The sequence below is a fragment of the Phalacrocorax carbo genome, chromosome Z, assembly GCF_963921805.1.
Source record: "Phalacrocorax carbo chromosome Z, bPhaCar2.1, whole genome shotgun sequence".
Lineage (NCBI taxonomy): Eukaryota > Metazoa > Chordata > Aves > Suliformes > Phalacrocoracidae > Phalacrocorax > Phalacrocorax carbo.
In genome coordinates, this window is record NC_087548.1 from 33,387,358 (window position 1) to 33,414,245 (window position 26,888).

General features: G+C 38.8%; 1 long non-coding RNA gene across 1 annotated transcript in view; it reads right to left on the bottom strand.

Annotated features, from left to right (window-relative positions):
- The window catches only part of LOC135310494 (uncharacterized), a 575,505-nt gene that overhangs the window by 239,949 nt on the left and 308,668 nt on the right, over positions 1-26,888 (bottom strand). The window contains exon 4 of the long non-coding RNA XR_010370574.1: positions 1,487-1,594. This is a non-coding gene — a long non-coding RNA (uncharacterized LOC135310494). The remainder of the gene's footprint in view (positions 1-1,486; positions 1,595-26,888) is intronic.

The following is a 26,888-nucleotide window of genomic DNA, read 5'->3' on the forward strand; positions in this document are numbered from 1 at the left end:
TGCTACATTAAGTTCCTTTCCCCTCTATGCCTGATCTAAAAATAGCTCTTAAAGTAGATTAACACATTTTATTCAATACATTTGAGAACCTGTGAAGAGTCCTAGTTCTTTTATTTTATGTAGCAAATATGGTATATGAGTCATAGCCTAGCTTAATTTGGCTAGCTGTGGGCATAGAAGACAAAGCATCCATACAACTTTATGAGCATTTCTAATAATCAGTAAAGCAATTGGTGATCCAAGACTAACACAGCTACTGAGAGGGATTTGGCAGCTCTATTAGACCGTGTCTATGTCAATAGCTCTAAAAATAAACATTTTTAGCAATTTCCAAACTGTCAAGTATTTTAATAATGTAAGCTAAGTGTTTATTTTGCAGTGACATTAGCATGTTTTCGGAGAGGAATATTTTTACAATATTATATCTTGTCTGTCTTTTTGATACATGAATGCCTTTTATTGATACTCCACCCTTACTGCCTCTTTTTCTTTCTTCTTTTTCTTCCTCTCTCACTTTTCTCCTCTTTCCAGGCTAGTATCCTCCAGGTTTCTTAGCAGGTGTTCTGAGAGGAAAATAGACTTTCACTGAGAAATTCTACTGTGTCATATACTGTGAGTAAAAAGCAGATCTGACAAACTGAAAACCACTCTACCTTTACCTTCTTCATGAGCTCCTATTAGCTATAGAAAAGGAGAAATTTTTTACATTTACCAGGAAAAAATAGCAGGGAAAATAGAATATTCTAAGTTGAACTGAGATACCAGAGTCCATGAATAATTAAAAACTAAGATTACAAGAATGAGAGGTATGCTTTAATACAGCTGGTGCCTTCCATGTGTTTCCATTAAGACATTTTCTGCAGATTTTTTTAATATGTGTATGTAATTCCTGTACTTTGTGGCTTTAGCACTGCTGTCACCTTAGCCTCTAGCATGTGAAGGATAATTGTAGGACTCCCTCAGAGACCATCTTCGGACAGCCAAGGCTTCTGACTGTCTTCATCCAAAATCATCTCCCATGTTTTCTTCCAAGAGAAATGCAATAAGAAGGAAGGTCCATTTAATTAGCACCCAAATAATATTCCTCACATTTTTTTTCACTGGTTTATCTTTTACATCAGATTAGTATTTATCTATATTTTGATCATTTAATATATGCTTATATATTTTTTTATATATTTATGTTTTATAATAATTTGTCATTACTTTGAGTGAGTGCTTTCAACTGTCTAGAAAGGAAGAGGAATCAGAAAGTGATGTCATTAATTTTGCAAAATAACATTACATGTGAATGTGTGAAGAGACGAAGTTACATACTGATTTAAAGATGTGTTTAAATGAAAAATTGAATTCCACAACATGGGAAACCGAAGTGCTCTACAGTGTCTTAGAAACTGCATTTTTAATTTATATTTGTTGATAGAAATCAGCAGGCTTTGTAAATTTAGTGTGAAATGAACTTCTGAATGCATGAAACTTCACTTACTTGGAGTTGAGGCTGATCAGCTCTTCCACAGCTGGTGCCAACATTCTGTCAGTCAAATTCTTAAATAGGTTGTAAAGGGCCAGGAAAGCAGTTGCTTTTTACTCCCACCTGGAAAAAAATATTGTGTCAATTACTTTTTTTCACAGTCTTCCAAGTGCAATAAGACATTCATTACATTATCTTTTCCTGTCGCATTAAGGGTTTATCAGAACACTCATACAAAGGATGGAAGCATAAACTATTACACTTTCTGAATTTCTCCTTGAATGTGTGATACAACATGTGTATAAATAAATTCTCTAAATAATACTTTATTTTGCTATAAAAAATTCTTATAAAATTTACTGTTATATTAATTTGTAACTTTTAAATTTAAATAAAATATTTATTCATAGAAGGCAGGCATTTCTAAGTATTGGTACTGAAGAAAGTAAAATCAGAATGTCTGGCAGTAGAAAATAAAAGTGTTTTAGAGGAAAGTAATTCAATATAGGTATACAACTAACAAAGATTCACATTTATTTTGATCTTAGAGTACTATTTACTTTTTCCAAATTTCTTCACCTTATAATGGACTATAGTCGTCAAAATTATGCAAACTATCTTTAAAACAGAATGTTAATGAAAATATGTCTCAATTTTGAATTGCTTTCTATGACTTTTGAAATGTCATGAAGATAAAAAGAAGTCCCAACTGACTAAAAGAGTGACAAATATTTTATTCATCTACAAAAACAGACAAAAGGGAAGATTCAGAATCCCATGGTCTAATAAATTTCACTTTAGCACCTGGGAAAAAATAAAGAACAGGACCTAGTGAAAGCTATTTGAGGCACAATTATGGCAAGAAGTGGCAGTGTGGCAGCAGGCAGGTCTGTGGCAGCAGGCAGGTCTGTGGAAGCATGGAGGACTACCTGGTAAAAAGCAGTGTCCTCTGCCTTTCTTGAGCTTCTAGCACCTTGTAGAACCAATGCAGCCACACCAACAGAACTCCTTTCCAAGCATGTGACCACCCAGATTTCCAGCTGCGTGAAGTGGGAACAAATGTTACTGGAGGTGGAGAGTGATTGCAAGCAAGCCTGTGGGACATGTGACCAGATAGTTGAGCTGCTCTGTTTGGTGGCTGAGCTGCAAGAGAAGGTGGGCAGACTGAGTAGTATTCAAGAGTCTGAGAAAGAGATTGATCAATGGAGCTGTATTCTGCTATCTCTGATGCGTGCAAGCCAACTCAGCATGACCACTATGGAAGCAGGTCCAGGATCCATTCTGGGCCAGGAAGAAGGCAGTGTTAAAAGGGATCAGGAGGGATGGAAGAATGTTACAGCCCAGACCCATATAATAAACCCCGCCTTATTCTCTAAGATACTCTTACAGAATAGGTACAGTGGATGAAACACATAATGAGATAGAGGGGGAACATATACAAGCAGTCTTGACAAGGTCAGACAGACCAACCCCTCACAACAAAACCTGCATTAAGACCAGTGCTGAGAATAAACAATAGCAAGTCATGGTCATTGGTCATTCACTCTTCTACACACTGGAAGTGCCTGTTTGCAGACCAGCCCTTCTCTAAAGGGAATTTTGCTGCATTTCTGAGTCTCAGTTTAGGGATGTCACCACAAGACTGAAAATCTTAGTACAACCTTCAGACTATTATACATTCCTGCTCTTTCACGTGGGTACTAATGATGTCACAACAAAAAGCCTGAGGTCAATCAAAAGAGATTTCAGAGCCCTGGGAAGAATGCTAAAAATTTCAGGAGCACAGGCAGTGTTTTCCTTGATTGTCCCGGTAATGGAGGGAGACTTTAGCAGAAATAGGCAATCCAAGGATATAAATACCTTGCTCCAAGACTGGTGTCTCCACCAAAACTTTTGAGCTTTTTAACCATGGAAGAAGACAGAAGGTATGCCGGGGCCTGACGGGATCCACCTGTCCCAATAGGGAAAATGCATCTTTGGGTGTAAGCTGGTGGGACTCTTTGAGAGACCTTTAAACTAGAATTGATTGGGAAGGGGATACCGATAGGATTGCAGTAAGTAAGACAAAGCTTGGCATTGGCATCACCTGAGGGTGGCAAAGTAAGTAGGAACACTTACACTGCTCCTGGGGACATGGAGGGCTCAGGAGCATATCTGAAATGCTTGTAAACCAATGCACACAGGATGGGAAAAAACCAGGATGAACTGGAAGCATTGGTTAGTACCCAGAACTATGACATCATTGGTATTAATGAGACTTGGTGGAATGAGTCCCACAGTTGGAGTGCTGGGATGGAGAGCTACAGGCTGTTTAGGAGGGATAGGCAGGGCAGGTGAGGTGGAGGTGTCACACTATATATAACAGAAAGGTTGGATTGTACAGCCCTTACAGTTAGTGATGATGTGGTTAAGAGACTCTGAGGAGTAATGGGATGGAAAACAAAGGAGATATTGTAGTAGGCATCTACTACCAATCACCCAGCCAGGACATAAGCAGTGATGAATTATTCTACAGACCATTAGGAGAAATTTCTGGATCAGTAGCCCTCGTCCTTATACGAGATTTCAACTTACCAGACATTAACTGAGAATAACATACTGCTCTGATGAGCAGGTCCTGGAAATTCTTGAAGTTTGTAGGAGATAACTTCTTGTCACAAGAGTTCAGTGAGCCAACTAGGAAAGATGGTCTCTTAGACTTGGTATTTGTGAATAGAGAAGGACTTGTGAGAGGTGGTAGGTGGCTGTCTTGGCCACAGTGATCATGAAATGTTTGAGTTCAAAATTCTCAGTGTAATGAGAAAAAAGGACAGCAGAGTTGTTACCTTGAATTTCAGGAAAGCAAACTTTCAACTATTCAGGCAGCTATTTAGCAGAGTACCCTGGGAATCTGCTTCTGAGGGCTTAGGACTCCGTGAGTGCTAGTCAGTCTTTAAGATCCACCTTTTAGAAGCACAGAAGGAGGAAATTTCACTGTGTTTTAAGTCAAGCAAGCAGGGCAGAAGACCATCTTGGCTGAACAGAAAAATCCTTGTGGAGCTCAAAGAAAAAAGAAATTTTATGATCTCTGGAAGCAAGGTCAGACTGCACAGGAAGAATAGAGCTGTGGTTCATATATGCAGGGAGAGAACAAGATAGGCCAAAGATCAGTCAGTGTTGAAATTGGCCAATGTTGTGTCAGTACACAAGGAGGGCTTTTTAAGGTACTTTAGTAGCAAGAGGAGGTCTAAAGGAAACATTGGACTAATGCTTGTTGAAGATGGTTATCTGACTAAGAGGGTCAAAGGAAAAGCAGAGGCATCCAATTGGTTTTTTTGCCTCAGTGTCATGGTTTTATCTGGGATAGAGTTAATTTTCTTCACTGTAGCTGGTATAGTGCTGTGTTTTGGACTTAGTATGAAAATAATGATGATAACACACTGACGTTTTAGTTGTTGCTGAGTAGTGCTTGTCCTAGTCAAGGACTTTTCTAGCTCCCCATGCCCTGTCAGGTGCACAAGAAGCTGGGAGGGGAGGGAACAGAGCCAAGATAGCTGATCCAAACTGGCCAAAGGGATATTCCATATCATATGACATCATGCCCAGTACATTAACTGGGGGGAGTTGGCCAGGGAAGGCAGCAATTGCAGCTCAGGGACCGGCAGTGTCTGTCGATGGGTGTGAGTGGTTGTATCAATTGTGGGGGGTTTCACCCCTTTTTCCAGGCTTCATTTCTCTCTCTCATTAGTTTCCTTTGTATTAGATTATTATTATTATTATTAGTAGTAGTAGTAGTAGTAGTAGTAGTAGTAGTATCATCAATACCATTATTACTATTACTATTTCATTTTGATTATTAAACTGTTCTTATCTCAGCCCATGAGTTTTCTTGCTTTTGCCCTTCTGATTCTGTTCCCCATCCCACAGGGGTGGGGGGATTGAGTGAGTGGCTGTGTGGTGTTTAGTTGCCAACTGGGGCTGAACCATGACACTCAGTCTTTAATAATACTGACAAACCTTTGGCTGTCAAGTCCTCTAAGTCAGAAGACCATAGGTGTGGAACAGTGACTTTCCACTTGTGGACATGAAGTTGTAAGGGACCAGCTGTATCAGCTGAATGTTCACAAATCCATAGGGCTGATGGGATAAATCCCAGAGTAGTGAAGGAGCTAGCAGATGTTATGGCAGATCTACCAAAGATCTTGGGATTATGGGGAGGTCCCTGCTATCTGGAAGCTAGTCAATGTTATTCCAATATACAAGAAAGGTGTGAAGGAAGATAGGGAACTACAGAGCTGTTAGTCTAACCTCAGTCCCTGGGAAAACTAATGAGAAGATCAAACTGGGTACTCTTGAAAAACATTTAAAGTAAAACACAATCATCACGCGCAGTCAACATAGGTTCATAAAGGTAAAGTCCTCTTTAACTAATATGGTATCCTTCTATGGTAAGGTCACCTGCCTAGTGGATGAAGGGGAGGTGGTGGATATAGTTTTGCTGGATTTCAGTAGGGCTTTGGATACTGTCCTTTAAAGCATCCTTCTGGACAAGGTGGAATGAGTGGGTACATGATGTGCTGGATGAAGAAGTGGCTGAAGGGCAGAACTCAGAGGGATGTAGTGAATGGGGCTACATCTGGCTGGTGACCCATCACCAGTGGAATTCCGTAGGGTTCAATTCTAGGGCCAGATCTCTTAAATATATTTGTCAATAATCTGGATGCAGGTGTTGAATGCAACATTAACAAGTTTACTGATGATACCAAAGTGGGAGGTGCTGTTGACTCTCTGGAGGGCCAAGAGGCCTTGCAGAGGGATCTGAAAAGACTGGAGCATTGGGTACTAATTAATGGGATGAAATTTAACAAGTCAAAAAGCCAGATTGAGCACCTGGGACAGAGAAACCCTGGGCACAAGTCTAAATCGGGGAGAGTGGCTGGAGAGCAGCCCTGCAGAAAGGGATCTGAGGGTGCTCATTGGCAGCAGGCTCAAGACAAGTCAGCAGTGTGCTCTGGCAGCCAAGAAAGCAAACTGCATCTTGGGGTGCCTCAAACCAGCCAAACGATTTAGTGTCAATGCGGCCTCACCTTGATAACTGTGTACAGTTTTGGGCCCCACACTTTAAGAAGGATGTTAAGGTCCTCAGATGTGTCCAGAGGAGGGTAACAAACCTGGTGAAAGGGCTGGAAGGCATGTGCTATGTGGAGTGGCAAAGGTCTTTGGGCTTGTCTAGTTTGGAGAAGAGGAGGCTGAGGGGTGACCTCATTGTTCTCTACAGCTTCCTGAGGAGGGGAAGTGGAGAGGGAGGTGCTGATCTCTTCTCCCTGGTATCCTGTGGTAGGACACGTGGCATGGGAATGGTTAAGAGCTGTACCATGGAGATTTAGACTGGGCTTTAGGAAGGCATTTCTTTAGTGAGAGAGTGGTCAAACCTTGGAACAGGCTTCCTAGAGAGGTGGTTGATGCCCCAAGCCTGTCAGTGATTAAGACATATTTGGACAATGCCCCTAACAATATGCTTTAACTTTTATTCAGCCCTGAACTGATCAGGCAATTGGACTAGGTGATCATTGTAGGGCCCTTCCAACTGAAATAGTCTATGCTATGCTATTCTACTACAGAAGTAGAATACCAATACTTTACCAACTGTAAACTGCTCTTGACTAAATTGATCGCTTCCCACTATAACAATACATTTTATGGATGAAGTGAAAGTTATGAAATCCATGTATTTTCTCAAGCATCACAATAAAAGTTAATAACTTTAAAAATGGAATACCAAACTGTCAATTTCTTAATTATCTGTTCCTGTTATATACACTGAGATTCACAGCCTCCATACCATTGTGTATGGAGAGTGTCAGAAAGGATAGAGACATGTATCAAGATATGCATATATGGAAGAGACAGTGGGAAAAAATAGTCTTTCATCATTTCTATAACATTAAAATATTCAATAATTTTATTATGTCTTCTTGGCCACAAGATACATCTGTTGTTCAAACTAAAAGAACACCAAACAAACATGATGAGAAATCATCATCATATTACAGCTCTCAGCTGTATTACAACACAAGGAATGGATTTCTACAGAGAGCAAAATTTTTCACAAACTCTCTGCCTTCTGCCTTAAAACAACTTTAAAGTGACCTTGTATGCTATGCTAGCACTGTGGACAGGACACAGCTGACTTATAAAAGTTTCAGACCTTTGTCCATCAACATTCCATGCCATATAGGGTATACAGGTTATGAATCAATGATCAGTTATAGTAAGGCCAGACAAGAAGAAAGACTTATAGTATATAGTTAGTTCCTTAATGCTGTATACAAATATTGGTTAGAGAGGCACTGCACATCTGATAAATTTGTGACCTTTCATTTACAGCATAACTATCTAGGAGAACTAAACTATGTTTTGTACTAATGTTATTTTATGTATTGATGTTATTTCCCTGAAGTTAAATGGCATATCTTTATTTCCTCAGAAAAAAATAAATGTGATCTAAACACTGAAAAGCTTCAATAACACGTCTCCTGTCCTCTAGCTGTTCAAAGAATTCTTTCATTATAAAGTTAAAGTAATCCTTTAAAATTAATATGATGTAATTTCCTAACAACTGAAAGCTCTTTCTACTTTGTTCTAATTCTAACATAAAGAACCGAATTCCTTATCTTAGACACAGGAACTTTATGTAATTCCCTGGAATACAAAGTCTGCATTATTCCATGAACACTCTGTAGACGCAGATTTGCACAATTAGCAAATTTGCTCTCTCAGAAGCCATTTTGTACTCTTTCCTTCACTACAAGCTTTAGTGGAAGTTACTTGTACACCTAAATCCCCTTAAGGGCAGACAAATTTAATTTGACCATGAAAAGCTATCTAGAACAGAACTGATATAGAACTTTTTTCCCACTGTTGCAACATTTTTAAGTTTAAAAACTTCTTTTCCATGGGGTGCATTCTGAAAGTATCTGAAGACTTTATCAGAAACCCAACAATATTTCCAAAAGAAGAGAACAGGCAAATCTAAGTGTGTCTTGCTGATACATTTAGATTGGAAAGACAAATAGGTGGAATGCAGAGAGAGAATTAAATCTCTCCAAAGTGCTTCAACCATAAACTCCCTTTGTTGCATATGCCCTCACAAGCTGCATTTTGCAACTAATTAATATTTTCTTATGAGAAATTATTCTAATGGTAAATTTCCAAACAGATCTAGCCTGGAATTCCCCAAGGCAGAGGTGCACAGGAGACATATGACAATTAACTAAATACTGAATCATCAGCAGAGGCTAAGGGGCAGAAATGTCTTCTCTGTTATTACTTCTAACTTGAAATTGGAAAACAAACATGTGCAGCAGCTACACCATGACATTTTTCTCCCATGCTAAGATTGCTGTAGAGAAACAAACTGGGTGCACATTTTCCATTCCAGTGAAGCAAGTAACCCCCTTCTCTCAGCATCTCTTTTTCTTTGTAAATTCTTATGTTTTCCTTCAGTGTATTTTATCTTTTCCTATGCCCTTTCTTGGCTTCTGTCCTCTTGTTTCCTAGAATTTAGTTGCCCTTTCCCTTAGCCTTCAACTCTGCACATTTCTGTCTCAGCAAATGTATGAACACTTTCACTGCCTTCTTGCCAATCAGACCAGCAATTTGTTTTTCTCTTTTCTGATAGGGATGCAGTTGGCCCAAAGTTATTTTTGCCTCTATTTTGCACTTGTTATCAGTTGGGAACAGAAGGAAACATCACTTTGGCTCCTGAATGAAAGCAGCAGATAAGCATGAAGCTTTGGGCTGTCTGCTACTTCTGTTAGCCACTACAGGAGCACTGTGCATTATTGTCTCTCTCTTCTATTATGTATGCTGAAATTCCCTGCCAGGAGGGCTAAAACATTTACATTTTCTCAGAAAACAGGCCAAGAAAGCCAAATGCCAATATATAGTTGACAATATTAGAAAAAGGTTAAGCTTCAGCATTGACATTTACATATATGCTTCTAGTCACAATGAATTCCAATGTATTAAAGTCAGACTTATGATGCTGCTGCACAAAGGCACAAGTTAGACACTAAAGGAAGGCTTGGGGGGAGAAGTAATATCTCGTATTAGATCTGCTGATAGAACCGGAAAAAATTACAAGATGTTGGCACAAAAGTCCTTGTTCAGGTCAAAAGAATATAGGGAAGAAAAATTCAGGTATGCTAGATGTCACATAGGACACTGATATTCATGGAATCACAGAATGGTAGGTGTTGGGACATCTCAAGATCATCTTGTCCAACCCCCATGCTTGAGCAGGCACACCTAGAGCAGGGGGCACAAGGCCGCGTCCAGGTGGGTTTTGAATGTCTCCAGGGAAGGAGACTCCACAACATCCCTGGGCAGCCTGTTCCCCTGCTCTGTCACCTGCACAGTAAAGAAGTTTTTCCTCATATTCAGGTGGAACTTCCTGTATTCCAGCTTGTGCCCAGTGCCCCTTGTGCTGTCTTTGGGCACCACAAAAAAGAGTTTGGTCCCATCCTCTTGACACCCACCCTATTTATAAGTATTGACAAGATCCCCCCACAGCCTTCTTTTCTCCAGGCTAAACAAACCCACAAACCCAGGTCTCTCAGCATTCCCTCATAAAGGAGATACTCCTGTCCCCTGACCATCTTGGTAGCTCTCCACTGGACTTGCTCAAGCAGTTCCCTGTTTTTCTTGAACTGGGGAGCCCAAAACTGGACACAGCACTCCAAATGTGGTCTCACTAGGGCAGAGTAGATGGGGAGGATAACCTCCCTTGACCTGCTGGCCACACTCCTTTTAATGCACCCCAGGATACCGTTGGTCTTCTTGGCCACAAGGGCACGGTGCTGGCTCATGGTCAGTTTGCTGTCCACCAGCACTCCCAAGGTCCTTCTCAACAGAGCCCCTTTCCAGTAGTTCAGCCCCCAGCCTGTACTGGTGCATGGGATTGTTCCTTCCCAGGTGCAGGACCCTACACTTGGTTTTGTTGAATTTCATGAAGTTCCCCTCAGCTCAGCTCTCCTGCCTGTCCAGGTCTCACTGACCGGCAGCACAGCCTTCCGGTGCGTCAGCCACGCCTCCCAGCCTGGTATCATCAGTGAACTTGTTGTGGGGACACTCTGTCCCTTTGTCCAGGTCATTGATGGATATTTTGAACAGGACTGGACCCAGCACAGACCCCTGGGGAACACCGCTAGTTATAGGCCTCCAACTAGGAGGACTCTGCGCCATTGATCACGACCCTCTGAGCTCTGCTGATCAGCCAGTTCTCAATCCACCTCACTGTCCACTCATCCAACCCACAGTTTTGTTAGCTTACCTATGAGGGTGTTGTGGGAGACAGCATGAAAAGCCTTACTGAAGTCAAGGTAAACAACATCCCCTGCTCTCCCTTCATCGACCCAGTCAGTAGTGCCATCCTAGAAGGCTATCAGGTTGATCAAGCATGATCTCCCCTTGGCTGACCCATGTTGACTACTTCTGATAGCCTTCTTGTCCTCTACATGCCTGGAGATGACCTCCAGAATGAACTGCTCCATCACCTCTCCAAGGATGGAGGTGAGGGTGACTGGCCTATAATTTCACTGGTTGTCTTCTTACCCTTTTTGAAGACTGGAGTGACATTTACTGTCCTCCAGTCTTTGGACACCTCTCCTGTCCTCCATGACGTTTGAAAGGTGATGGAACTGGCTTAGTGAGAGCATCCGGCAGCGCCCTCAGCACTCGCAGGTGCATCCCATCAGGGCCCATGGATTTGCAAGGATCCAGTTTGCCTAAATGATCTTTAACCCAATCCTCCTCAACGAAGGGGAAGTCTTCCTTTCTCCAGATTTTCTCTCTCACCTCTGGGGGCTGGGGTGCCTTCAGGCCATCCTTAGCAGTAAATACCAAAGCAAAGAAGGCATTCAGTAACTGCCTTCTCTGCATCCTGCATCACCAGGGCCCCTTCATTTTTCAGCAGTGGGCTTGCTGTATCCCCAGTCTTCCTTTTACTGCTGATGTATTTAAAGAAGCCCTTCTTGTTATCCTTGACATCCCTTGCCAGATTAAGTTCCAAATGGGCCTTGGCCTTCCTCGTTGCATCTCTGCATACCCTGACAAGGTTCAGATATTCCTCTCAAGTGACCAGTCCCTTTTTCCACACACTATAAATGTCCTTCTTCATGTGAGTTTCTCTAGAAGCTCTTTGCTCATCTATGCAGGTGTCCTGGCTCCTCTGCCTCACTTCTTCCTCCTGGAGATGCACCGATCTTGAGCTTGGAGGAAGTGGTCCTTGAATACTGCCAGCTGTCTTGAAACGCCCTGCCTTCTAGAGCCCTAGCTCATGGGATTCCTCCAAGCAGGTCTTTGAAGAGGCCATAGTTCTGAAGTCCATAGTTGTAATCCTACTTGTTGCCCTGCTTCTACCACGCAGGATCCTGAACTCCGTCATCTCATGGTCCCTCAGCAAAGGCTACCCCTAACCCTCACATCCTCAACCATACCTTCTTTGTTTGTTAATATAAGGTCCAGCAGCACATCTTGCCTCATTGGCTCCTCCACCACCTGTGTGGTATTATAGCTTGTTTGAAAATTACTTATTAAAATCGTGAGAGAGAATCTGAAATCCTGCCTCAGCCATCACAAAAACAGTACACCTGTGATCATTTCCAACTAAGGAATATTTACATGATACTCATGACTTCTGAGGATGGGTAAATACTTCCCAAGTTCTTCTTAGTAGTATAAATTAAATTAAAAAGAAATTTATTTGTAAAAATGACATTATTCTTTCAGCTTCTATAAATAGTGGCAATAACACAGAGTTCAATAAGCCTTTGCTGAATTCTTTGGACGAAAAGGGGAGCTATATGTGGTGCTGATGTCCCTCCTTCAAAAACATGAAATCTGTTTTCTACTTCCCTTCATTCACACATGTGGAATACGATCCTACATTATAGAGTTTGTCTGTTTTAACAACTCTTTCACATTTACAGTTACAAGACTTCATTTACTCTGCATCTTTTACCTGTGTTTGTTATCTCCAGATATGTTTATGTGGAGGCATTTTCTCTTCTCTTTTATTACACAAAGGCAAACAATATCAAATTAATAGAACAAATATTGTCAAATTAATAAAACAAATAATATGAACACACATCTAATCTGTAGTTACTATCACTGAAAGTGATGCCCTTTAAGAGCAATTTTTTCTTTCCCAGTGGCAGAATATTTATTACTTTTTATGTATTTGAGAGCTTCATTTCTCTCTTTAGTTAAAAGTATCAAAACATTTGCCATTGGAATATTTCCTACAAATGCAGTAATACAAATTAAAAACAAAAGAAGACACAAAAAAACTAGGAGAGAAGATAAAAAGGAAAAGCATGCTCTCAGAAGAAGCTTTTTAGTTCTTACAGTTTTGTGTAGATTAAGTTTACAAGTTTTTATCAATAAAGTAACTCACCACAAGCATGGCACTGAATAATTACAGAAGTAAGAAAAATATTAAAATACACTTCATTTCTGTCAAGACTTGAGCACCATGGTCCTGTTCCTAAGTGTACAAAATACCTTTTCAGCTGACAATGAAAAAAAAAAGAAAAGAGAACTTCACACATATAAACATCTCTTATTATCTTTATATGTAACATGAATTTTAAAATTTTTATTGATAACATCGGCATAAGATATTTGCATTACAGAACATGGTAATCTATGACAGACTTTTCTATTGCTTCTTTTTATTACCAGCCACTGTCCCTTTATAAAAATTTGTTTTATCAGCAGAAAGACATATATCATGTTCTCTGTTCTCTTTGTGGAAAAATATCATAAGGAATCTCTTTTGCTGTAACATGTCTTCAAGACAACATGAGATTATTAGACTCCTGCTGCCCCCAAAGATGTAAGCCCTGTATGCTACTGCCTATTTTATTGACCTCTCAAAACAAATTTTCCAAGCTTTCCTGATCTAACAGGAAGGTTGTCATCAACAGCAATAGCTTTTAGATAAGATCACAAGTCCTCAGCCCAAAGGAAGAAACTTGACAAAAAGATGAGATTTCTGCCAGGGCAATGTGGAGAGAGCAAATGTCTCACACAACCTCACAGACAGCAAAATGTTAATATAGATATTGATATTGTCTTCAGAACTTAAAGTGACTAAGATCCTCACATTCTGCTTCATGCCAGAAAAAAAAATGGCTTTCTTAAATAAAAATAAAAGCAAAGGTAGCTTTTAAAGCCATTTGTGGAATTGTAAGAGCTGATTTTTGAGCACATCTTATTTCTCTGCCCATTCTCAAGTTTTAATAGTTTATTTACTGCTTGAAATCATAATCAACTAGTACTTTATAAAGATGTTGATAATGTTTTCAACATTTTTGTCACAGTAGTGCAAAAAAGGTCATAATTACAAACATTTCTCTGCCTGGTTTATTTTTTAAGGTCCTGTTTGCATAATCCTAAATGGATCCTAAATGGAGTTATTTCAAACTCTATGGAGTAACTTTACTTTGGATATAGTTTACCTAATTCAAATTTAGGGTCAGTGTGATTGTTTGTTTTACTTTGTTTAGTTTTTCTGAGTAGATGGAAGATGAATTAAAGTTTATAATGGGAATCTGGTAAATTTTTGCAGTGAAGAAACCCTTCATTCTATAAACTAGTATGGGGAACTATTTTGGGTTTATGTGGCAAGACTAGAGGAGGAAGGGAGCTTCAGGGATGGTTTCTGTGAGAACAGGGTCTTCCACCACATGAGACAGAGGCAGTTCCTGCCAGGTCCAAAACAGAGCCACCACAGGACACAGCTGAGATCATCAGTGAAGATGATGGTGCTTCTGTGATAACATATTTAAAAAATGGCAAAATATATTGTGTATCAGCTGTGAGAGAGAGGATTGAGATAAACATGGAAGAAACACAGACACCAAGGTCAGTGGAGAAGGAGGAGGAGGAGGAGAAGCTGGAGCTGCTCCAGGCACTGCTGCAGAGGTGCCTCTGCAGCCCAGGGAGAAGACCATGGTGAAGCAAGCTGTCCCCCTGCAGTCCATGAAGGACCACATTGGAGCAGGTATTCATACTGTAGGCCATGGGGGACCCCATTCCACAATAGGAAGACATGCCCTAAAGGAAGCTGCAGATTGTGGACAGCCCACACAGGAGCCTGTGGAGAGAAGCCCATACGGGAGCAGGTTTTCTGGCAGGACCTGCAGTCCATGGGGGACTCATGCTGTAGCAGCCTGTTCCTGAAGGGCTGTACCCTGTAGAAAGGACCCATGTTGGCGCAGTTCTGGAAGGACTGCAGCCATGGAAAGGACCCACACTGGAGCATTTCATGGAGGACTGTATACCATGGGAAGGATCCCATGCAGGAGCAGGGGAAAAGTGTGGGAAGGAAGGAGAGGCAGAGAATAAGTTTTATAAACTGACCATAACCCTCATTTCCCATGAAGGTGGTAGAAAACACAAGAATGAACTAAAGCCTGGGAAGAAGGCTGGGTGGGTTTTTTTCTCACTATCCTACTTTATTTTTATTTGGCAATAAATGATTTTTCTCCAAGTCAAGTCTGTTTTGCCTGTTGACAGTCATTGGTGAGTGATCTCCCTGTCTTTATCTCAACACATGAGCTTTTCCATTGTATTTTTCCCCCTGTTCTGTTAGGAGGGAGGGTGAAAGAGTGGCTTGGTGGGCATCTGGAAGTCAGCCAAGGTTAACTCACCAGAGAAACATCTAATTTTTACAACAGAAAATATGACAGTTACCTTGTTCTTTAAGAAAAAGAGGTAAATGGGGAACATTAGGAAAAGTGAAGTACTTAGATTTCCTTGAGGTTCATCATGTTCTTATATAACTACAGCTGTAAATTAATTTATTTATCCAACCTCACATTTACAGTGTCCTTTAAGAAGGTACAGGTTTTCCACATTATTTCTTTTTATCCTAAATGGATAATCAATAGTCAGGACATTGTTGGGTTATTTCTTTTACGTCATTTTAACCAGGTGCTTTTCCAATGTGGTATAGTTCTGTCCCCATAAATAGTGTAGAGACATTAACAGATGGCAAGTTTTCCACCTTATTTTCTCCCCCTCTCCTGTTAAGGAGCAGGAGTGAGAAAGCAGCTGGGTAGGCAGCTGGCAGCTCTCCAAGGTCAAGCACCACAGCTGCCAGCCTTCTGACCTGAGTGCTGCAACAGTTGAAAACTTCACTTTCTTAGAGGCCATAGGTATAATGATTGTATGCATTTTTCCCTGATAGGTCATGGTATCAAGGGAGGACTGCATTTGCTCCTCTACTTCAGGTTTTTAATAGTGGTAGGATTTTATTATCTGAAATATACCCAGATAATCCAAACAAAGCTCAGCTCAGTTTTGACATTTCTTGTCAAGAAGTGACTTATTCTGCCTATAAAATTTAGATGCTGAAAAATAATTTTTACATTATGACACTTCAGGAGCTCCATCCACTCATTTTGCTGAAGAGAAAATTAAGAAGTTGGCAAAAATCTTCCAAACTACCCATCAGACTGAGCAGAGAGACTTTCCTACTTGAATAAAAATCTGGTGATGAGCATAACCTTGAACTTGTCAGCAGATACACTTTTTAATAGTCTTTGTATCTATCTTTTCTTTCAGTCTAAAGTTACAGCTAGCTTCTGATTCTTCAGAGGAAAGGATAAAAAAATATATCTAACCAATTGCTCATCAAGACAATGTACTCCTTCACTTTGCTGATGACTGGCTAAAGCTCTGAAGCATGAAATTTGATTTTGTTACTAGTTTAATGTATAGATGCAAGTACAAAGAACATTAAAATATCAATGCATTAAATTTTGTTTCCCCCAGTAGTCTTGAAAGATGATGATGAAAATGGGGAATCAGAGATTAAAGGATTTCAAGGTCCAAATGAACAAAAGCAGTCCTATATCCATTAGAACCATGCACACAGGATATAAAATTTTCAGGGGTGAAGTATATCTTTGAAATAGTTGTGTTATCAAATAATTGCAAGTTGCACTACCCTGACAATATTTAAATATCTCACAACTAGAACATTTATTTCTAATTCTAATACTATACTGTCTAAAAGTTGGCTCTCAATAACTGGATTTTTGTCACCATTTTTGTCTTCAAAGTTAAACAGCTGTCCTCTCCATTCTATTATGGTTGTGTACATACACATATATATTCATGTAGAATTGATCCCTCAATATTCTCTCTGATTAAACTAGACAACTTAATCTTCAGAGGTCTTGCATTTTAAGGCTGGCTTGATTCTATTTTCAGAATGAAAGCTCTTTTTCCATCCCTGGCAAACATTTCCATCCTTAAACCTCATGGCTGAGTGAATAATCATCATTCATGTATGCTGCAGTTTGGTACAGAGTCATTTCTTAAATAAATTGTCCTAATTTTTAATATATAGACATGTAGAAGTTAAAGTATATGGCAGAAAAATCTCTGAAAAGAGTGGTAACGACTTGGGCAACTCTTAAAAGAAAATACAATTTTACTTCATTTTGGTTCTACAGACCCTTATTGCTGTGATCATCATGGTGACTAAATTGCTTATAATTACTTCTGAGGGTAAGAAAAAGCAAATCCAGCAATTTCTTTAGCAGTTTTATGCTGTAACCCAAGGGCCAACTACATGGTTTATAAGCAACAAACTCTATAAAGGGTACAGTAGGTAAGATAGCTACAGAGATCACAGGTCCTTTCAAATGAAAGGGGGGAAAAAAGGAAAAAAAAAGATAAATATTACTGCATATATAGTCTCAGCATACTGCCAAATTCCTATTTAGATGACACTTATTTACTGATGTAAGAAAGCTTTTTTAAAGATGATGTTCATTACATATAAACAAAATACATGTCAGTTCATTACAGAAGTGGAAAATAAATGATAATGCACCTGGAGGAACTGGCTATCCAAATTGTCTTCTTATATGTTGGCATGCAATATCATGACATGAGGCAAGGATAGCTGGCAAGGAATTCTCAGATAAAATGGACTGTCACTGTAAAACTTTTTCTGTCACAGAGCCATAGTATCATAAATAATTTAGGTTTGAAGGGAATCTGGGAGTCGTTCTTCCAGTCCAGTTCTCTAGTCAAAGCAGAGACAGTTTAGATTGGATTGCATGTTGTTTGTCTAGTCAAGTTTTGAATGGAGACGATTCAAACAAGGAACTCCAGAGATACCAGAAAAGCCTTGGATTTAGTAAGGTTCCCTTAGTAAGGATCTTACTAGAAGCCATTACCTACCCTGTAAATCCTAGCAACCACAGCTTAACAAAGGAGACTGAGACACTACCGAACTTCAATTCGTTGATTTCAAATTTTGAAATCAGAATTTTCCTCTGTTTAAAGTAGAGAGTTTCTACATCTTCGCCTTTGATTTTAAAATGGAATTATCTGCCATCCCTCCAAATTCCCTGTGCAACCCATGCTGCTTGTTGGAAAGAGAATCACAATGTTGTCTATTTTTTCTGCTGCCAAATACAACACATACAGATATGTTATTCTTTTTCTTCTGCATCCTCATGTATCTGAAAAAAAGTATATATGAGTACATGGTTCTTTTGAGCGATATGTACATTCCAATCAGGAAGGAATGGAAATTAAGGAGTAATAAGATTTTTTTTTTAAAAAAAAAGGCTATATATTGCCACATGGGAATACTGTTATTTAAAAGTTTTGGCCTAAGAAGGCAGCCAGATATTGACAGAGAAGGATGCAATAACTGTAAGCCAAGTAAGATGATTAAAAATTCATCTCAGTAAAAATCTCTGCTGACTCTTTGTGACGTCTTTTTTCCTACTTAATGATTTGGTTTAGTTTCAAAATGCAGTCAGCAGATGCACGTACCCAAATAATCTAACAGATAATATTATCTCAAGTTTGGCTAGATGAGTTTAAGCTGGATGCTTTAGATGACCAATATTTTTTGATATTTTATGACCTAAATGAAGAGGTAGTATATCAAATATGGCAAAATTTTGGAAATTTAAGTTATGATGGTGATATAAAACATCAGGGCTTGACCTGATGGAACTCACAGAGCTGCAGCTGCAACATGTTTGGCAATCATCACTTGATCTCTAGATATTTGTTAAAACAAGGTAAAATCAGCCTGGATTAAGGCAAATCCAGCCAGGTCCTGAAACTCTGTACTGTCAGGTTGTTGTAAAACATTCTGTCAACCAACAGCAGCAAAAATGGTATTTACTAGGCTTTGGGATCTGAAGAAAACATGCTTCAGACTTTAGAAGTTCTAAACTTTTCATTTATGTGTTTTGGTTTATTTAGCCTCAAACAGTTAATGTGTTTGGATTTTCTGGGCTTTCTCATGGATTGTGCTTAAAATTTTATGTGAAATTCAGGAACTGTGCTTCTGAAAACGTATGCCGAGATAATCTTAATGACTAACCTTAGTGAATGTCAGGGTGAGAACCCCAGGTTTTTTTTTCTGCAAGGATAACACTTATTCAAAACTTTTCTCACACTTCTGAATGTATTGTTCATCATCCACATACTATTCATCCTAGCCAATTCGGTACAGTCTGCTTGCTGTTATCTTCAGTTCACGAAGTGTGCTCCTGAAATACGCCAGTGAAATCTGGCCAGATGTATCAGGTGTGCTTTAACTTCTCATTTGTTTGGCCAAATATTATGATAGGTCTATTCAGAAGAAAAGGAAGATATGTTACCAGGAAAGAACTTTATTACCGATACATTCAGATTTGATTTCAGGAATCCTTAAATGTGCATAAATAGTACCTGGTTAAAGAATGATTGTGCTATTAAAACAACTTGTTGAATCCCCACATAAAGAGTTGCACAAATCAGTTTTCAAAAATCATGTAGGTGGAACTAATTTTTAAGTTTCATACATCACTGGTTATTTTTTTACAGCTCCAACAACAATACATAAAACCAAATAAAAGGTCTGAATTTTAAAAATTTAAGGTTGTCTTCCTTATCTTTCCCTCTGAAGCAGATCTATTTTAACAACAGGTATGGCTGGAAAAATTCTAATTTATCCAGTCTTAGGCATAATGGCCCCTGGCTGATTTCTTGCATTCTTTGGTATCAAATATCCTACTGCCACTGGTTTTGTGAACGAATCCAGGAATCTACAGTGGCTATTGGCAACACATACAAAGACTGTCAAAAGCTACAGTTCTATGTATTAGGAATCAGTATAGCTGCTGTCTGTTTTCAAGAACCAGGAAATGGTGAATGGATTACCCATGCACAAGCCACATAGAAACTGTGATCTGACGTAATACCTGTTCAAATAAATTTTATTTGCTCTCTTATCAGGGAACTGAAAAATATACTTACATTTCATGTAGCCCTTGATAATTATGCTAATATGTCAAGTTTTGCCTGGAATATAAAAGCTATGCTGGAAAGGACAAGAAAAGAGCATTTCCTTCTAAACCAAAAAGTATTAATATAATAACATGAAGAGCAGCTATATTCAAGTGCCACTATTGTCCTTGTCAATAACAAATTTTTGATAAAGTTGTTTCAGTCATCCTGGGCTGTGTTTCACCCTGGGCCCACTCACCAGGCCCAATCCTGACATCCACCTGCAGGCTGCCATCACAGCCTGGCTCAGCCTGCCCTCATCCCCACAGAAGTGCCTGATGTCCTACTCTGAGGCTACCCCTGACTGTCCCCCCAGCCTGCCATGGTCCCTGGCTGGGGCAGCAGGATCAGCTCTGGCTGAGGTCCTGGCCTACCAGCCCCTAGGGAGTCGCCACCACTTCTGGCCCCAGGGGACCTCCTATCCCACAAGGCACACTGAAAGTTATAATGGAACTTTAGGTCACAGGAACATGAGATAGATCACATTCAACATCTTTCTTATCTGGATGATAAAGTGAAGTTGTTTAGCCTAGTGGAGAGAAGGCTCAGGGCAGATCCCATCAATGTATATAAATATCTGAAGGGAGGGTGAAAAGAAGATGGATGGGCTTTTTTCAGTGGTGCCCACTGACAACACCAGAGGCAATGGGCACAAACTGTAACACAGGAGGGTCATCTAGAATGTAAGAAAAACCTTTTTCAGTGTGGGGATGACCAAACACTGGAAAAGGTTGTCCAGAGTGGTTGTAGGATCTCCATTCTTGGAGATTATCAAAAGCCATCTGACATAGGCCTTGTCAACCTGCTCTAGGTGTCTCTGCTGGAACAACGGGTTTGGACTAGATGACCTCCAGAGGTCCCCTCCAACTTCAACCTTTCTGTATGGCTGCCTGCTGAATCTTGACTATGCAGCAACAGTTTTGGATGTCATACCTCCCATTCATTGTTTTGCTTTCTTCTGTCCTAAAGGAAGAATTCGTTTTCAACTTTATGGTTCTCCTAATATGACAGATGTAACAGACCATTTTCAAAATCTTCTTTGTGGCTTCAGTTTGGAATAAGCCAATAAAAAGTAGTTGAAGCCATTTACGTAGCAAGGGCAGAACTTGCTCTGATGCAGACTGAATTCCGTACACTAGATGAAGAGCCACAAACACCACATGCTTCATACTGTTTTCAGGTGCTGCTCCCTGTTCAGAAGCATACAATAAAAAGCCTGGAGATATTTTCTAGGTTTGGTCTGGAAGATGGGAGATTAGCTTCTTAGAACACATGGAGTCTTCATAATCTGCTTTGTGTGAGACTGACATTTCCTAAGTGAGACTGAACAAAAAAGAGATAGAAACCTGTTGTTGGCCATAATACATTTTAGTCAACAGATAATATAGTATTAGATTTTATAAGCTTGCAGGCACTCGGCTATTAGTATTCTGCACTAAATCTAGTTTTCTATCAAAAGCAATTCTTCAGAAGTATTTTCAATGCATAATCCCATTATTAGTGTTATCATGGCTATGCTATCGCAGATATTTGCATTTGAACTTGCAGCAAAAAGAATATAAGAAGTCAAATAACTCCACTAAATGAAGAAAATATAACAGAAAAAGTTTAAAGATATGCAATATTTCTCCTCATTCATTTTGCCTCTGGTAATTTAATTAATAAAAAAGCTGAATGTTGTTTCAATGAATTCAGGCACTTCTCACTTATAATAATATATTCTTAGTAATCTAGGTAGCAGATATATAAATTTATAATCTTTTTATTCCATTTCCTTAATGTAGAATGTTGGTGTAAATCCAGTATCAAGTTGTAATGTATTTGAACATCATGCTTATCTATTGCAGATTCTTTCTGCTTTCATAATCATAAACCAAAAAAGTAAGTGCACTGTTATGACTAAACTCAGATTTTCAGCAAAGCCTGGACTGTGTTGCAGCAAATCAGATCTTAGAAAGCACACGTACCCTAGGTTTTCCTACAATGTATAAAACCTATGACTTACACAATCCAAAACTCAGCGTTCTGTGTTGTACATAAAGTTCTTAAACTGTTTCATTTCTGAACACATTAAATTACAAGTAATAAAGAGATCAAACATGATTTTTTTTTTCCTAAAGCAATTCAAATGCAATTCTTCTTGTTAGGTACAGTTCGAATCTGCTTCACTTCATAAAATTAAAGAATCAAATATTCCTCAAGGTCTTAGTGTCAAAGCAATTTATACTCAACAAATAAGGGATTTGCTCAAAATTTCATCATAAATCAGAATTCCCATGCAATTTCCTTCTTCTCACTGTTATAAAGCTATTGTCAGATCCCTACAACGTACCTACAGAATTGTACCATTGAAATGAAAGCAGAGTTAGCTGGGACTTTTCAAACCTAATCATATAGTTATATTTTCAGAATCTCACTTACAGCATTCACAATGCCAGCATGCAAAATGATTAAACTAAGGGACGGTAGGGAGGGCAGAAGGGAAGAAAACCAAATGAAACCAAACAAAATAAAAACCACCACACCTCAGCCAACATACTTCTCAGTATTTTCTCATTTCTTACTTCAGTTCCATTCGTCTCATCAATGAGGCTATTTATTTATATAACTTTTCCAGACTTTCTTACAGCTTTTAATCATCTGTCACCAAACCACAGTTTTACTTTTGCACTTCTGTTTTGCCAAAATAAACATATTTGTGATTTCTTTCTAAATCTAGTATTTTATTTCCTCATGAGGCAAGAAAATGTCTGCACATGTCAAACAGGTTATAGGGGAATACTGTCAACAGGCCTTTTATTCCAGCTGTCATAGGAAAACAGTGCAATGATCGTAATCAATAGTATTTCTTAGCTTTTCGTTATTATTATTGTTTCCAAGACACATGTTTTTTTTAAGAAACTACTACATGTGCAATAACCCTTTTTTTTCCTTGGAGGTTTCATAATGACAGCTAGGTCAAGTTGAAACTGTAGTCCAGTATACATGAATTCTGCCAGGTTTAGTATATGGCCACAGGCTCTATACTGACTTTACAGTGCAGGGTCTTGGGACCTTGCTGTACCTCCCGGAGCCTGTACTCATTTTAGCTTGCTTTAACAAGTGTCTAGTGCCCAAGTGACCTTTGTCAGAAAACTATTTCCAAGAGCTGATGAAGTTTACAAAAGTAACTGGTTGGTCCAAGCACAATGCAGTGCTGACTGTGAGCTAGTATTGCTACAAAGCACTGTGGAAAGCCACACAAGCATACCAGAGAGCTAGTTCGGGTGCCTCACATGATTCAATTTTGTCTTATTTGAGTTTTGACCATCTTTACTAACGTGATGCACATTTACAGTAGATTTCCTTCGTTTGAGTCTCAAGTTATCTCCAGCTCCAACAGTATAATACGGTTTCAGTCACATACCTACACTTATTTTGTTCTAGAATACTTGCCTTCAAAAAGGATCAGTGAGGAAATCTTTTATAGTGCAAGTCTTTATTTAAGACTGATATGATTAAGTTTCATTTAATGAATGATGTTTCCTTGAGACATATTTGGGTCTGTGCTCTCAAATTCTTGGTAAAATAAGTCACTAAAAGTCTCAAAAAACAAGCCCCTCCAGATAAACACTCCCTTCTGAAACAAAATTTCAAAGACGGGTTAAAATACAGGACTGAACCAGAACCTAATTACAGAAACTTATGTGGTAACAGGATCAATATAGCAGTTTCTAAAGGAATACTGTAACACATTGCAAAACACCATAGCAACAATAGTCCATGTTTAAGAAGTAATTCATCAACAGAATGAAAATATGAAGATAAATACCCAGTCCTTGGAGCAGACTGATGTCAAGCAAAAAAACAATGTTCCCTGTTGTTTCTCCTACTACCAATTCTAAAAAAAGAGCTACTGGACTTCAGCTATTTTTGATCAGAAACTACTGTCATCCACTGAAATTAGGCCAAGAAGGATGGAAAATCATCCCTGTTTCCACCAGCTTGAAGGAACGAATCAAGTTGTTCTTGTGAATTCTACTTACCTGTAAGAAACTGCAATTGTACTACCTTCCTCACAGCACTGTTAAATTCCCAGTATGAAGCCAAGTTCATTGCATGTTTTGTATGCAAATAGGTTTGCTAAATGTTAACCTAGACTTTGAATTAAGATGTTAGAGAGGAGCAAGGTCTGGCTGCTCACCACGGGGACGGTGCCAGGAACCAAGGGTGAATGCAGAGGAATCAGGGTAATGCCATCTGCTGACAAGGAGCCTGGACACTGAGACAGCAAGTCAGGATCAGGTTCAGGCCCAGACACAGTGGCCAGGGACAGTCTCGTTGCAGTGATAGCCTCATAAGGGTACTGGAGCAAGGTAGGTGAGACCAGGCCAGAAAGCTCTGTCCATGGGTCCAGGCTGGGTCAGGAATGGAGCAGTCTGAGTCTTGGCATAGATGCAGCTTCTGAGCAGTGGCAACATGGCTCAGGCAGGGGTTGCAGGGGCAGCCTTTGCTAAGAAGCAGCTCCACAGGGAAGGAGGGCAGCCCAAGCTTCTGGATTCTCATCCAAGGTGAAGGTAACCTTTGACTAAATGCCTTCACTCAGCCCACTGAAACTGTAGGAAGGGGGCTGTGGTCAGGATCCTGACAGAAGGGGCAAGAAGAAAATGCCATGTGTCAGTTATTTCCAGTAAAAACTGTAGATTTTTTTATTTCTCCTAGCTTGGGAGAAATCTCAATGGAATGTTGTTAACTAGTTATTGTTCAAGATTGTTTTAAGAACGGAGTTTATCTATGGGATTGTGACTCTTGAAATTGAAAAATGTGTAATACATAGACTAATAATTGTTAAGAATTCTTTGTATAGATAAATATATTAAAATATTTTCTCTTCACTAATACACATAATTATAAATAATTATTAATATTATAAAAATATTTAATAATATGATGCTTATATTAATTATTTTATATATGATTATATATACTATTAATTATATAAATGATTATAGAATTAAATTATATATTATATATTTAATATACAAACTATTATTTATATTAATAATAATAAAAAACTACGGAATGTAATTTGTGCCAATGGATTATTAATACTTATTCCTGGTATTTTAAACCAACAGCTCCCTCTGTCATCTTGAGAAGTACTGTATAGTTTTTCCATGCTTATCCATGCAGTATTATCCTGATTCTGCAAAAATTCATTGACATGTTCAGTTTCCCAGTGTAGAAGGTGATGTCCATGATTTTAATCTATAAAATTTAATTTAAGATACAAAATTAAAAAGAACTACATACAAATACATATCTATATGTTTATAGGAAAAGTACATTTGAAATCTGGCCATTTGTTTATTAGTTTTCATATCCTTTAAATACTTTTTCCTGTATCCACTATTAGCCTAATTTATGATATCAGGAATATTTTGCTCTTTTTTCCTTCTATTGCCCTATTTCAAAATTCTGTTTATGCCAGTGGGGTTTTTTTTGACACAGAGTCAAAATTAAGAGCATTGTTTTAAGCTTATTTTAAGATTTTCATCAACGTCTTCAAAATATTAAGAACTTGCAGCTGATTTTGACCAGTAGATTTCATTTTTTTACTGTGTTGCCTATGTTATAGGTTTATATTTCATACTGAGATTCTGTATAAAGACCTATATTAGGTGCTTCTATTATATGAGACAGGATGCCTTAAAATCCACAAAAAGGTGCTTTAGAATGACCTGAGATTTTTTTCTTTCCAAAACTTATTTGGATATACTGTTGTAAAATGTTATGCCATTTCTAAATACTGCCTAAACAAATGAGAGCTGTATCTGTAGCTGACATCTATGGTCCTGTCATGACATTCTAGAAACTAGTTTATGTGCTTTAGTATACGGATAGTTGAGTGCTCTGTGGAATACCGTAATGATGTAAAGAAACTGGATTCAAAGATCATCCTACACTCTAGAAAAGGTGGTTATAGGTTGGAAAAGACCGAGCACAGATGGATGTAAGGCTATAAGTCTACAGTGCCACAGACTTTAAATAAGTTAGTAGCTGAGTAATTGCCTTGTGATAACTGCAGAAAACTGTAAATGACCACAGGGTGCAAGTATGGAATCACATTCATTATGTGATTAGTATTTTTCCACAAGCAACATTTTTAGCTGAATTATTAAAGGGCAGTCAAAGATAAAATGTAGGAAGAGTCTGAAGTGGCTGATATATGGGGAGGCTGCAAGGAGAATTTATCACTGCTAGTGATATACAAAGCTGGTGCACGAACAAATAGGAGACTCAGTAATAACGGCTGTCAATACAACATTTTCTCCCAATAATAAATTCAATAGGGGAAAAAAAAGTTAAACTCTGACAGTACAAACTGATTTTGCATCTTTCAGCCTCAAGAAGATCCATGTCTCTCTTAGGAGGCACAGCCGAAATTTATTTCTAGGCATTTTGGGAATGTTACCATTCTATAAGCTCGTGATCTATAAGAAAAACTTAGTGCTGGGAAAAGCAGATAATCTTCTGGGTTAGAGAAAGGATATTTTTCTCTGAAATAGGTAAACAAAATGATAAGCTAGAATGGCCAAAAGAAGTAGATGGGAAAATACAAAGAACTAGTATTATATTTAGTAATTAAAGTGGTATGCCGGCCAATCTCTGTACGGAAATAACTTTATCTTTGCCACTGATTCACACTGTTATGAATGAAAAGTATGTTACTAACTGACAAATTTCAGTCCAGGAAGAGAACAGTTCTACTCCACCCTGTCATGTAATCACAGGCCAGTTTAGGACACTCATACTTCATTTCTGTTTTCCACAGCTTGCTTAGATATCTGAGGAATGTCATTGACCCTTCCCAGCATGGACTGCCATAACAAATAGCATTGGCTCAGCGAGCTCTTTTGATCTCTAAAGCACAAATTTTGATCCAAATTGCACTAGTGATTTGGGGCTTGGGTTCAGTATAATAAAATATATAACAACAAAGTTAGGAGTTTGACTCTTGGTATGAATTACCCCGCAATTATAGATCTTTTCTAACACTTTCACTCTTATCAGTGGT